A 14003-nucleotide genomic window follows, 5' to 3' on the forward strand; every position below is an offset into this window, starting at 1 on the left:
CTGCTGTTGATGAAAGAGACATTTGGCTCAGTTCACAAACCAGTTAGGCAGAAGCATTTGAGTTCAAGCCAGATTGATTACTTCTGTTGACTTCAAGTGATGATATTGCCACTGTATTTTGGACAGCCCAGCATATGAGGCAGACCAAATCATTTTCAGCCCCAAAACAAGAGGATAAAACTAGGTAGCCTCCCAGAACTTCCCCACTGTTGATGTGATATCGGATCAGATTCGGTGGGGGGACGGGAGCATAATGAGTGGGAAAACAAACAAAGGAAATTCAGGAATTGCTCCTTCCACTTCTGTTCGCAATAACTTCTAATGCTGGTTTTTCATTCAGAAAACACCAGTTGAGATGCTATCCATGTATCTCCTACATGTTGTCTAGTTTAACTTGTTTGAGGATTAAGTGCTCCGGCAGCTTGTTAGCATCCTTTGCCATCCTGTTGTGATGATCACTGAATTCACACCAGTCTGATTTGCTCGCTCCATGTCAGGCAGGTGTGGCTAATAATCCCTGTGGCTCTTCAGATGTCCCTGAACTACAACTCCCATCAGCCTCAACCAGCTTGGCCAGCCATCCTATTAGGAGGCTTGTTCCTCGTTGTTTCATTTACTATTGCTGCATTTTACTCCCAAGAAGAGCCACGTGTCAGATCCCCCCCCCCCCGCCTCAGGTATTAAAACGATTTAGCTAACCTTGTGCACCATTTGACCTGGACCTTGGACAGAGAAACCATCTACTTTTCTGCTTCTGGCAGCATAATGTTCTTGGCTTGGCTTGGACTCGCAGAGTGGCGCAGGTCTAACCAAACACTGAAAGATACTAAGACAGGTTGGTCAGTAGTGCAGTAGAGCCAGCTTCCTAGTACATGTGCTTAGGACTGTGCAGCTTATAGAGCAGGCATGGCCAAATTGGCCCTCCAGTTGTTTTGGGACTACAGTTCCCATCATCCCTGACATCTGGTTCTGTTAGCTAGGGATGATGGGAGTTGTAGTCCCAAAACAGCTAGAGGGCCATGTTTGGCCATGCCTGCTATAGAGCTTTTTGCTTGATTTGATTTTGAGCAAGGCAAATACAGTAGTTACTCTAGACTTTGGGGGGAATCTAGATATCTTTTGTGGAGAAAGCATTTCTGTGATCTGGAAATGTAGGCAAGAAAATCACATTCCTTTGCAATTTACTATTATTTATTTATCATTATTATTTATTTAATTCGTATACTGCTGTATAATTGTAGACCTCAGTACAGTTCACAACATAAAATCACAATATAAAAAAGAAAACATATGAAACCAAAAACAAACCAATAAACCTCCCCTTCCACATTTTAAAACCCTCCCCACTCCATAATTCTACTAGTGAGTGGAGTGTTAATGCCTCAAGCACCTATTGGATGATGCCTGTGATGTCACACATGATCGGTGTTATAAACATCCGCTCACATTTAAATACCTGTGCTATATTACAGCAGGGATGGGTAACCTGTGGTCCTCCAGATGTTGCTGAACTCCATCAACCCAAGCCAGCCAATGGTCAGGAATGATGGGAGCTGGAGTCCAGTAATATCTGGAGGACCACTAATTTCCCATCTCTATTTTACAGGTTTAAATACTCCACCACTAGCACACTGCAGTGTGCTGGTATCCTCTTTCAGAGTGGGAAGGTACTGTGTTAGCTGGATCAATGTGGCAGCATCTGGCCTGATCACCACTATGCTAAGGCACCTCCAGTGATGGAGGCCAGAAGCTACCAAGCAGCTATCAGGTGACTCAGAGGGCAGTAATGCCCTACTTAATCCTGTAAATCCTCAGATTTGTGCCTGGCTCGTTCTGAGTATCTTGGTACTAGAGAGGGGATCTGACTGTTCTCCGGCTGGGCCCACTCACTCATCTGTTTATCTACGGACTTGCCCAGTGGTGGAAGGAGTCTCTCTGGCACATGGGGTGGTGCAAACCACCCATAGGGGCAGGGCGAACTGTCCATAGGGAGGGATGGGGAGCACGGCGCCCATTCCCGCTCCCCTCTGTTTTTGCTCGCCTGCCTCTCCCACCCTCTCCCCTGCCTGCCTCCTCCATATGGGAGCGCGGGGTAACAGTGCCCCCTGTGACTCCTAACCCAGGGGGTGAGGCAATCATACCTGGGAGGGGGCGCGATCTGGCCAGGTGACCAGGCCAGGGGATGCATTCTGACCTGGTGGCCAGGCTGGGAGGTGCGCCCCGCTGCAGTGGCCAGGCCGGGGGTGAGATCCGGCGTGGTGGCCAGGCCGGTGTGTATGATCCGGCCAGGCCAGGGGGCGCAATCCAGCACAGCGGCCAGGCTAGGGGTGAGATCTGGCTTGGCCGCGATCGGACTCGGTTGGGATTTTGTCACACACACCCCTCAGGGATGGCACCATCCTCGCTGCCTCTGTACTTGCCTGCTTACTCAAAACTCGCCTCTGGACCGCTAACTTTGACAGTGCTTGCTCTGCAGTAGGAAAAGCTGGGCTTTATGACTGGGCTGATCTTGATTTGTGATGGGTAATTTGGAACTCTCCCAAGCAGCTTTCAAAAGTCAAATGGGTGCATGTATTTTCCTAGAATTTGATTCATCACATGTTTCTGCTTTTCAGAAATTATAAAAGATGAGAAAAATTAGCTACAGTGAAGACACTTCTAGAGAAGTCTGGCCTTTGTATTCAGGCCAGATGAGCTGCCTCAAAAGGCAAATAGCCCTGGGGTAATTATGGAAATAGGACGCAGGTGGTGCTGTGGGTTAAACCACAGAGCCTAGGACTTGCCGATCAGGAGGTCGGTGGTTTGAATCCCCGTGACAGGGTGAGCTCCCATTGCTCGGTCCCTGCTCCTGCCAACCTAGCAGTTTGAAAGCACACCAAAGTGCAATTAGATACATAGGTACTGCTCCAGCGGGAAGGTAAACGGCGTTTCCATGCGCTGCTCTGGTTCGCCAGAAGTGGCTTGGTTATGCTGGCCACATGACCCGGAAGCTGTCCGCCGGCTCCCTCGGCCAATAAAGCGAGATGAACATTTCAACCCCAGAGTCGGCCATGACTGGACCTAATGGTCAGGGGTCCCTTTACCTTTACCTAATTATGGAAAGGTATATAAGGGGCGGTGCAGAAATGAAGAACAAACTACCTATGCAGACTGGTCCTCAGGCCCCTTGGAGCATCTGGCTTGTGTCTAAAATAGTGCTAGGTCTGCTTCCACAACCCTTGATGGGACAGCCCAGATTTACAGAAGCCATCTTGGTTTCTGATTTGATCCCAGAATGTACCTCTTTTCCTTAGGACGTCCCTATTTTCATCGGAGAAATGTTGGAGGGTTTGGAGTTATCTGGCTCGCGAGCCATCTGAAGGCAGCCCTGTATAGGGAAGTTCTTTCAGTTATTTTTAATCCGATCAGAATATCAAAGAAAGAAGTATTTGTGTCATACTATAGCAATTGTACTACAGAATGCAGTACAAAAATCAATATGTCTTGGTTCTACTGCCCACTTGGAGATAATAAAGCTTTCTCTCTCTCTCTCTCTCTCTCTCTCTCTCTCTCTCTCTCTCTCACACACACACACACACACACACACACACACACACACACACATTTTTAGGATATTTTAGGAAGGAACATAAGGGAAGGCTCTTTAGTTCTTGTACCAGTGAGTCAAGCATGCAGTAATATTGCCATTTTGATGACACATCCATACATGTTCAGCCTTGTTAACCTTTAGAGGAACATGAGGAAGCTGTTGAAACTACAAGAAAAGTGTATACACTGTTGGCATTTGTCTGCAAAATGAGTTTGTAAGCTTTAAAAGCTCTTGCTGGCTCTAGTCCAAAGTACTTTGTGCTCCTACATTTGTAGTATTTTGAAGTCAATTTAGTGGCTCAGCAAGGTTGTATGGGCAAAGTGAATGATAGCCGTAGCTCTTTAAGAGAGGCCAGATTGTGAATTAGAGTTAGAAACTAGCACTAATAATAATAATAATAATAATAATAATAATAATAATAATTATTATTATTATTATATTTATACCCTGCCCATCTGGCTGGGCTTCCCCAGCCACTCTGGGCAGCTCCCAACAAAATATTAAAATACATTACATTAAAATACAAACATTAAACATTAAAAGCTTCCCTAAACATTCTACTTAGAATGTAGAAGGTCTCAACCTTAGTGCTAGGGAAACTTCTGATACTCTCCTAATCAGAATTTCCTCCTTGATTTGGGAGTTCTGAATGAACTGGGTTTGTTAGAATAATAGAGTCGGATGGGACCTCAAATGTTACCAGGTCTAACCCCACATCTTCTCTGATGGATGCCCTTCTAGTTTCCACTGTCAAATCAAATTAACTCCATCTGTTTGACAGTCCTTCAAATATTTTTCATTTATTTCATTTAAAAATATTTATATGCCACAATACAGAGAGCTATTATTGTAAACTGCTTTGTTTTTTTAATAAGAAAAACACATACAAATTAAAACCAGAGACCATCAATTAAAGACCATCAATCATAGAAAGATGTGTTATTAGTTGCTTAGAGAAGCTGGGTAGAATAAAAAAGTGTTTGGCCTGTGTTTTAAAGATTGAAAGAGAAGGCACGTGCTGAATCTCTATTCCATGACAGTGGGCAGAAAAATGGTTTGAAAATTGTTAGCTTTTGTCTCTTACTCATCTCTTCTCTAGGCTAAATATACGCTGTATGAAACTTGCTCTACTGAACCGAACCAATACTTTAGAAAGCCTCCATTGTTCTGTTTTCTCTCTCTTCATTTCTGAGAGAGTGTACGCACATTTTATTTTAGACTCAATGAAGCACACATTTCTTCTATATAATCCACAAACAATCTAGATCTATTGCATATTTGTTGCCCCCTGAAAAGTGCTTCTTGAGAAACGAGTTCCATTCCAAAAATGAAAGGTCGTTGACAATTGATTTTCGCATTGCCCCACTGCATATCCAATTGGGGGAAAAGTTGGCCGTCCCATCAGTGGGAGTTGTATCCTCCGCTGCCCAATGGCATTGTGGGTGGGCATTTATCAAGATGGTTATCATCACTTCCTCCTTCCCTCAGCTGGGGCAGGTGCAGGAAGGAAAAGGCTTGCATAACCTAATCAAGGGGAAGGTTTTCAAATGTGTATCAAGTAGCTACACCCATCCTAGTGTACAGCAGCAGGATCTAGTATCAATCTAGATTGAAAGCAACATGCTGAGGACAAACATGAACGATGCCAGAATGAGGAAAAGCTACATTTCTGTGCTACAAGCAGGTTAGTGTGAAATATTTTGTGTGGTATAGACTGCTGTGAGAGACCTGTGGTTCAGCAGGGCCAGTTCTGGGGTGACTTCCAATACACGTTTGGTTGTTTTGCTTATTTCTTGCAAGAAAATCTGTAATAATTTATTTAATTTTTTATTTTTTTATTTTTTAAAAAAGTAAATTTTTATTTGTTTTCCAAACACATAATTAAAACAATCAATAAACAAACTAAAAACATACAAACATATAAACATGTATAATTCCGTTATCTTATTTTCATACACCTTATTTCTCCGACTTCCCCGTACCTCCCTTTTACTGCATCCTTATTTTTTACATTTCTTTAGCAACTCCAATAATTATTTAATTCACTTTAATTACAATCCTTTTTCTTTAGCTTATTAGTTACAGCTGCAATTCTCTATTTCTTATTCCCTGACATCTAGCACTCCTCAATTTTACAATAATTTTTAAGATATATCTTGAATTTCTTCCAGTCTTCTTCCACTGTCTCTTTCCCCTGGTCACGAATTCTGCCGGTCATCTCTGCCAGTCCCATGTATTCAATCACCTTCATCTGCCATTCTTCCAGAGTAGGTAGTTCTTGTGTCTTCCAATACTTTGCGAGAAGAATTCTTGCTGCTGTAGTAGCATACATAAAAAACGTCCTATCCTTCTTTAACACCAGCTGGCCGACCATACCCAGGAGAAAAGCCTCAGGTTTCTTAGAAAAAGTCCGCTTTAGGACTTTCTTAATTTCATTATAGATCATTTCCCAAAAGGCCTTAATCCTCGGGCAGGTCCACCAAAGGTGATAAAAAGTACCTTCAGTCTCATTACACTTCCAGCATTTATTATTGGGCAAGTGGTAAATTTTTGCAAGCTTGGCTGGGGTCATGTACCACCTATAAATCATTTTCATTATGTTTTCTTTTAAGGAATTTATTTAATTTTTTTAAGCAAACTTGATGAGAGTATTTACAAGCTTGAAGGCTTGAGGGAAGTCAGAAGAGAGGAACGTTAATGTTAAAGGCTTGAATAGCTTCCCCCTTAAAATCAGTGTGGAGCAGGAGCTGGATTGCACTTCGTAAGTTTGCAATACTTGGCATATGGGGAAAACCTGAAAGGAATGAGTGATGCTTAGAGTGGGAAAACAGAAAATTGAGACACTATTTGCAGCATCAATCATTCATCTAGCGAGATGCAAAACACACATTCTTGTCTTTTTATCATCTTGCAGATAGGCTCCTGTTTGGCTAATTATTTCCCTGAGGTGGGAAAAGACACTTTGATTTGTGGGTGACTCATAACATGATGAACGATGGCAGAAGCTTATTCACACTCTTGGAGTATCAAATGATAGCTGCAGTTAACGTATGAATAACACCTTTAATGGTATAGCTATAAGGGACTGCCTTCTGCCGTAGCCCATCTCGGCTGTTTACACAGGCTCTCCTCACACTTGGAGCTGAGTGACATTGAGGTACAGTCATTAGCACTGTCCTTTTACGATCATAATTTTGAATACTGCTGAGTGCAAAAAAAAAATAAAAAGCCCAGCATCTCCTATCATATAAAAAACCAATCTAGCAAGGTCCTAAGCAAAGATAGTGATGGGACACCTGCCTAGAGTGGACATCAAACAGCATGTCATTCTGCAACAGTTTGGAAGAATCAAATCAGTTGTCAATATAGGATAACAAGCCTTGTATAACCAAAATGCTTAAGTCTAATTAACACATGAAGGGGTTAATGCCATAGAGTAAGTTGTCCTGCCTGGCTTAACTAAGATTACTCTCCCTCATCTTGGGAGGAATGAAGTCAAGCCTATTGTTTCTCTCAGTCTGCCATGTGAACTCTGGGTGTAAAGAGGTCTGGGCTGGTTGCTCCAAGCTCTCAGACCACACGAGGTTAAGACGGAATCCTTCTGCTTGATATGCTGGCACTGGGAGTTATGGATGGTGGTGGAACATTCAAAGAGGGTGATGGATCCTGCATGGATATGCCGCCTTCTTCTGGGATAATGTTCTGGTGGCATAACTCCCAGAACTCCCATCTGTGATTAGCAATAGTTTAACTTGGGAGTCGAGACTTCTAGTCAGGGCAAGTCCTGTGAGAAGAGCCAAAGAGGATGATTGCCTAACTCCTTTGAGATGTGCTGTGTTTGTGCCACATCTTCTGTGGGTGCTGATTTTGATTGACAAATCCTGTGGATAGTTACAACTTGGTAACATGCAGAGTGGCCCTCTATGCACTGGCTGAAAAAATAATTAGGAAAAGGGAGCTAGATCAAATCACTGAGTTGTTTTGGCAATACAAAGGTTTAACCTGAAATCAAACTAAATTTAAGCTTGTTGGTTTCTCTGGTATCTTCTCTTACATAATGGATGTCAGCTTATTATAGATGCTTGTTTTGTATTTTATTAATATTATTGCTACAAGTTTGTCATGGCCTTTGGCTAGAACAATAAACTACTGAAATGAACTACAAGTGAAGCTCCACTGAACTGGGAACAGAGAAAAGAAATGGCTTGCAGTTTCAGGTAATGTTGAGTGACATTCAGAATAGCTGTGCAAACTTGAATAGCAATAAGAACTGAGTCAGCTTTTGGGAACTATTGCGAAAAGGTGTGTGTGTGTGCGTGCACGCCTCTGTATGTGTTTAAATACAATTAAGCAGGTTCACAGTTGATTACATAAGAGGAAACACTGCCAGTTTTTCATACCTGCAGTAGCTAATTGTAACTCCATTCCATTTTTTATATATATATTGACTTGGCAAACTTTGAAACACTTTGATCCAACATCAATTTTCTCTTTTTTTAATGCATAAGATTTGTTCTTACAAACACATAATAAATATTGTTTCTTGGCACATAGATGATTAGAAAGGAGGCATGTTTCCTCAAAAAAGAAAAGAAAAACCCACCATTTACAAAGGCACTTGGACAAGCACAGAGGTACACACTAACTGCATTACATTTGCATTCTGTACAGTGCTATACTCTTTGCTCAGAGGATAATTTTCCCAGACAGTTGAAGGTGGTTTTGAAGATGGGTTGCAGCTTGTGGTGTATGTATATTTTTTCTCAACTTTTGCCTTTGATAAACAGATATTTATTGTCTCAAAACCTGCCTCGCCTGTTTAGCTACAGTGGCAGTCAGATCAAAGATGTGCTCTGTCATTTTTTTCTGAGCCAAGTACTGTATTGCAAAATTCAGAGATATGCAAAAATCTTAGCATAATTATGTTCCCAACCACACATTAGTCCAAGGGGGTCAGTTTGCTTTGCAGTTCACAGAAACTGAAGTCTTCAATCCTTGACATAGGTGACCCTTTGCTCCTCTGCAAATGGCTTAGGTTCAGATTTGGTTCTGCAGGGACATTATATAAAGGCCTATTTTGACATGAAGTGGTATATTAAATCATTGTAATCTCTTTCTTCCTTGAGCCTTTTAAGAACCCAGTGATTGGAGGTCAAACTTGCATCATTTTCCTGCCTCAAAGAGTTGTCTTTTCCTTGATCGTTAATGGAAATAGCCACATGTGGGTTCATCTGTGTGGATCTAGAAGAGGCCCTTAAAGGAACAATTAAGAAAAGAGCTGTGAAACTGCATGAGATGAAAAAACCAAAACAACAGCTAAAGCCTATGACAGAGTAATAAACAAGTAAAGGACTTGAAACAATGAAGTGCCCAGGTGCTCCAAAGACAGTGTTCAAAAGACTAATCTACCTGAATATAAACACTGCCTTGGAAGCACATCAACTTTATAACCAGCACTTTTTCTGCTTGAGAATAACAAACGAACAAAAAAGCCCTTCCTTTCATCTCCCTTACAAACTAATGTAGCAAATGGTATCGGTATGGAATTGGCAGAGGTCTGCTTAGTTTTTACCTTTTTTACTGACAGAGCGACTAAAGAGAACTAAAAAGAAAACCACAGTTGGGATATTGCAGGATAATGCTAAATTATAAGTGTCCATAGTGCTTTCTGTTGACTAAATAACATAACCATATCATGTATCCTCTTAAAGGCTTTGATTAACATGTTTTTGGATTCAAGTGATGCACCTAGTTTCAAAAATGCCACTGGCAAGAAGTTTCCTTGTTGGATGGTGCCAGTGGAGACTTATAATTTAAAAGCTGACTAATTAATGTGAAGTAATTAGGATACTGTTGAATTTTTCATTGGAAGTCCCTTCTCACAGGTTCCACATCATGCTTCATGTTCATATCACAGTTCAAAATGTTGCAAATACAACTAGGTAATGCAGGTGTAAGTAATTGTTGCAAAAGCATAACCCTGTAAGGTAATTATTATACTCATATTGAAGAGAGAAACCGAGGTCAGTGAGCACCACAATTTGAACCAGGGACATTCATAGCTCAGCCTCCATACACATTTAAAGCACATGACTTCCCTCAAAGAACCATGGAAACTGTAGTCTACCCTTGCAGATCTACAGTTCCCAGCACAGTTCTTAGTGGACTACAGTTCTCAGGATTCCTTGGGGCAAGTTGTATGCTTTGAACGTAAGGTGTGTACTCAGACTCAATCTCTTAGCCACTGTGCCAAAACTGCAGCACATTCCTTTGTGGCATCTGTTAGCAGCTTTGTTTCCCATTTGGGGAGAAATGGGCTGTGAATATTTGAACTACATCAGCAATTAAGTACTGACGACAGCTTCACACTTCAACAGAGTCGTGAACACATCGCTTACAAGTTTCCACACATTAAATTGGCTGATCTTCAGGAAAACAGCTGATGAACAGCCCTTTGTATTGCTACTTCTGGTGTTGTTTTACAGGTGCCGAATGGTTAAACTTTTTCGGACTGGTTCCGTTTAAAGGCGACCTTATCTTATTTGCACTTTTTAAAACAACACAACCACCCTCCAGAATTCTGCAGCTCTCTAACTTTGGCAGTGCTTTTCTCCAGCCAAGTAATGGGTGTTGTTGTTGTTGTTTAGTCGTTTAGTCGTGTCCGACTCTTCGTGACCCCATGGACCAGAGAACGCCAGGCACCTCTGTCCTCCACTGCCTCCCGCAGTTTGGTCAAACTCATGCTGGTAACCTCGAAAACACTATCCAACCATCTCGTCCTCTGCCGTCCCCTTCTCCTTGTGCCCTCCATCTTTCCCAACATCAGGGTCTTCTCCAGGGAGTCTTCTCTTCTCATGAGGTGGCCAAAGTACTGGAGCCTCAGCTTCACAATCTGTCCTTCCAGTGAGCACTCAGGGTTGATTTCCTTCAGTATGGAGAGGTTTGATCTTCTTGCAGTCCATGGGACTCTCAAGAGTCTCCTCCAGCACCATAATTCAAAAGCATCAATTCTTCGGCGATCAGCCTTCTTTATGGTCCAGCTCTCACTTCCATACATCACTACTGGTACTAAAGTAATGGGTACTAAAATACTATACCTTAAAATGTGTAATGAAAACAAAATAATATATAGGAAATGCATTATATTTGGGGGGGGGCTTTGCAAAAATGCATGCATTCAGCAAAATTGTCCATAATCAATGTATGTAGTAGTGGTGTTAATAATAATAATAATGTAATAGAAGAAATCTGTGCTGAAGTGATGATGAATTTTCATGAGGGCTTGGGTTTAAAAACAACAACCACAAACTGGTGTATTTAAGATTGGGAAAATGAAAAACTGAAATTGACAGATTTACTCCTCCCATCCCTGACACTTGACCATCCTAGCTGGGCCTGGAACCTATAGGACTTGGAGTTCAGCAACATCTGAAAGGATACAAGTTCCCTACCCCTGGCCCTAAAGCATTATCCAGACCTTACAATTCCTTGTATGCTCACCTCTGCAGCAGAAAACGCTCCATGCTCAAGGAGCACAACTGAATGTTGGCATTCTCAAAAAAGAGATGTTCTCAAACAACATGCTACACTAAACACATAGTTTGGCAATGAGCGCTTGTTCTTAAAACTTTAAATGGCAGCCAGTTTGGTGGAGGAGGATTGATCAGGGTCTGGTGTATAGGGTTAACCCTTTCCCCAATGCAAAATTATTGACCCCAAACTCCCTACTCTTCCCCCAAAGCCACTATCTGACACAAGGCAAAACTACTCACTCAACTTAACAAGCAGTTAGGCCATAAGCTCTGACACAAATTTATTGCCCCCTTTTGTTATTGTATCACCCCCTCCTCTCAGTTTAGCAGGAGTTGGGTCTGACAATGTGGAAGAACATTTCCAACATCACGTGCACTGATACAGTGCTTGTTATTAACTTTGAACTCCAATAACTTAAAAAAAAAACTTTTGACATTCTCAGAGGCATTGCTCTACATTCCTCCACTAAGTGAAATAAGACAGCTAGACACCAGAGACACATAGCTGTCACCGTTTCCCCCTTTTTAAGGGAAATTCCCTTATTCCGAATAGGATTCCTCGCAAGAAAAGGGAAAAGTTGACAGCTATGCAGAGACACCTTGTGCGTGAAAATTCTGTCCAAGAAGGGATCATCCCTTGGCACAACCTTTTTTTTATTTTGGTTTTGAGGTCAACTTTCTAATTTGCCTGGGACTTTTAGTTTTGCTTTCTATTTTATGTTCGGTTTGTAACTCTCCGCAGAAATGCTTTTTGTTGCGCTTTCATGTTTCACGATGTGCAGCAGGTATGGGAAATTTTTTGGTTCCTCATACCTATCGGGAATCAGCCTCACAGGTCAGATCCTGATAGGTATGTGGAACCTATTGGCACGTGGTCAAGTCAATCACATGCCATCGTTATTCCATCACACAGTCAACAGGTGCAGTGGCGTAGCGTGGGTTGTCAGCACCCGGGGCAAGGCAAGTAATTTGCGTCCCATAACCCTAACCCCCAGATGTTGCACCCGGTGCGGCCGGGGCCCCCTGCACCCCCCACGCTACGCCACTGAACAGGTGGGTGGCTTTGCCAGTCTCGGCTTAAAAGGAAGAGTGAGGGGGGACTTGCAAAGCCTGTAAGACACTCCTGTTTCAGCCTGAAATGGGGGCACAGGGGGCTGCCTTTAAGCGCTTCTCAAAAGTGCTCTTTGAAGTATCAGCCTTCCTCTTACATTTGAAGGAGCAGGGTGGTGGCTGCCTGAAGCAACACTCCTCCTTTAAGAGTCCTGCAGATTAGCAGGTGCTTTTGGAAAGACTGATTATCTCCTCTCCCAATCACCTGATTGGGAGATGAAGAAAGCAGCTGCCTTTGGGAAGATCACCTGTGTGTGGGAGAGTCCTGCATGCCAGCAATCTTCCCCCAAAGGCAGCTGCTTCCAAAACAGGCAGCTTCCTTTGGCAGTGGGTGGGGAACAGGTGTGCACAGACAAATGGAGCCCTGGGTGAGCTGGTGCTGCTATCACCTGTTGATTTCAGAAGCTGGAAGGGAATGCAAGGGACACTCCAAAGAGCAGGGCAGGGCAGGGCAGGGAGGAGTCTCCACTGAATGGAAGCCACTTCTCCTTGCTTGAGCAAGGTTGCACTCCTGCAGCCCGTCAGGTGATGGGCAGATGGGATTGTGCTTTGCTCCCGCAAGGGAACAATCAGGAGACGATGCTAAGCTCCCGGTTGTTTCTTTGAAACCCCGGCCTAACCCATCTCACACCTGACATTGTAGAATCATAGAATTGTAGAGTTGGAAGGGACCCCAAAGATCCCCTAGTCTGACCCCCTGCAATGCAGGAATCACTCATCCAATGTGGGGCTCAGACCCACAACCTTGAGATTGTAGGGTGGGCAGGCATGGTATCTCCTAGACTGCCTGGCAGGCCAGTAGGGGGGCATGGCAGGCCAATATTGGCCCACAGGCTGGAGTTTTCCCACCTTGATGTAAGTCATTCTGAAAGTGGCTAATCAAAGTTTGAAATTAAAATGCATGGAGAAAACCATTTACACATGAGTGCTCCCATGCTCATAAGCAGTCTCTTGTGTGCAACGATCTTTGGCACAGATTTAAATTGGCTCCTACTCCTTACTCAACACCAATTGTTTTCATTTGTGCCCACAGGATTTGTGCCTTATCTAAGAATGTAATAATGTTGTGGGTTGAAGGGCACTGGTGGGCAATATCTGGGATAGTTTAGGTGTAGTTCAGTCTGCTTTCCTCACAACAAGTGGAGAGGTCTCTTGAGGTTGCAAAGCACAGCACTTGCTCTCCTCTCGATTCAAATCTCCCTTTGCGTAGAGATTTTCAAAGAATCATGAATTGTGCAGACTGTTTATGTTAGCCAGATTTCATATGTTTCCCTCGATGATAGTGAGAGGAAGATATTTAGCTCTCCCAGAATCAGAGCGTCTCTGCAAATGTAGTAAACAGGAACCTGATACTTTGGAGCATATTTTCCTTTCTTGTGATTTTGGCATTTATGCCAGAAGACAATTATTAGAGGCCTTACAACTCAACAGGCTGATTTCTATGCTACCAACGGTTCAGGACCTGCTTTCGGACATAAATGATCAAATTACTTTAATAGTGGCTGAATTTTTGAGTGCTGTCCATGTAGAAAGACTGGGCCATTATAAAGAGATTTAGTGGTTCTTAACTGATCAGTGATGTGGTAGCGTTGTATTGTATTATTTATGCAAATTGATTTTCTCTAGAGTTAAAGATCTGATTGGGACAAACCTTGTGATGCTGAGCTCGTAGTTTGCACAATTTGTATACGCTGTCTGTTTGATAATGTGTTGTTTGCTATGCCCAATAAAGGATATTTGATTGAACAAGTGGAGAGGTATTAAACTAGGGC

General features: G+C 42.8%; 1 protein-coding gene across 8 annotated transcripts in view; it reads left to right on the forward strand.

Moving 5' to 3' along the window:
* Positions 1–14003, forward strand: part of PRLR (prolactin receptor) — a 121362-nt gene that overhangs the window by 43149 nt on the left and 64210 nt on the right. The window contains exon 1 of one of the 8 annotated variants that reach the window (XM_083702674.1): positions 7790–7806. The exons of the other annotated variants lie outside the window; for them this stretch is intronic. The gene's annotated coding sequence lies outside the window, so the exon portion shown is untranslated. Of the gene's footprint in view, positions 1–7789; positions 7807–14003 lie in introns of those variants that run through there. 8 annotated transcript variants of the gene reach the window in all.

This window comes from Podarcis gaigeae (assembly GCF_964106915.1).
Source record: "Podarcis gaigeae genome assembly, chromosome: 11".
Lineage (NCBI taxonomy): Eukaryota > Metazoa > Chordata > Lepidosauria > Squamata > Lacertidae > Podarcis > Podarcis gaigeae.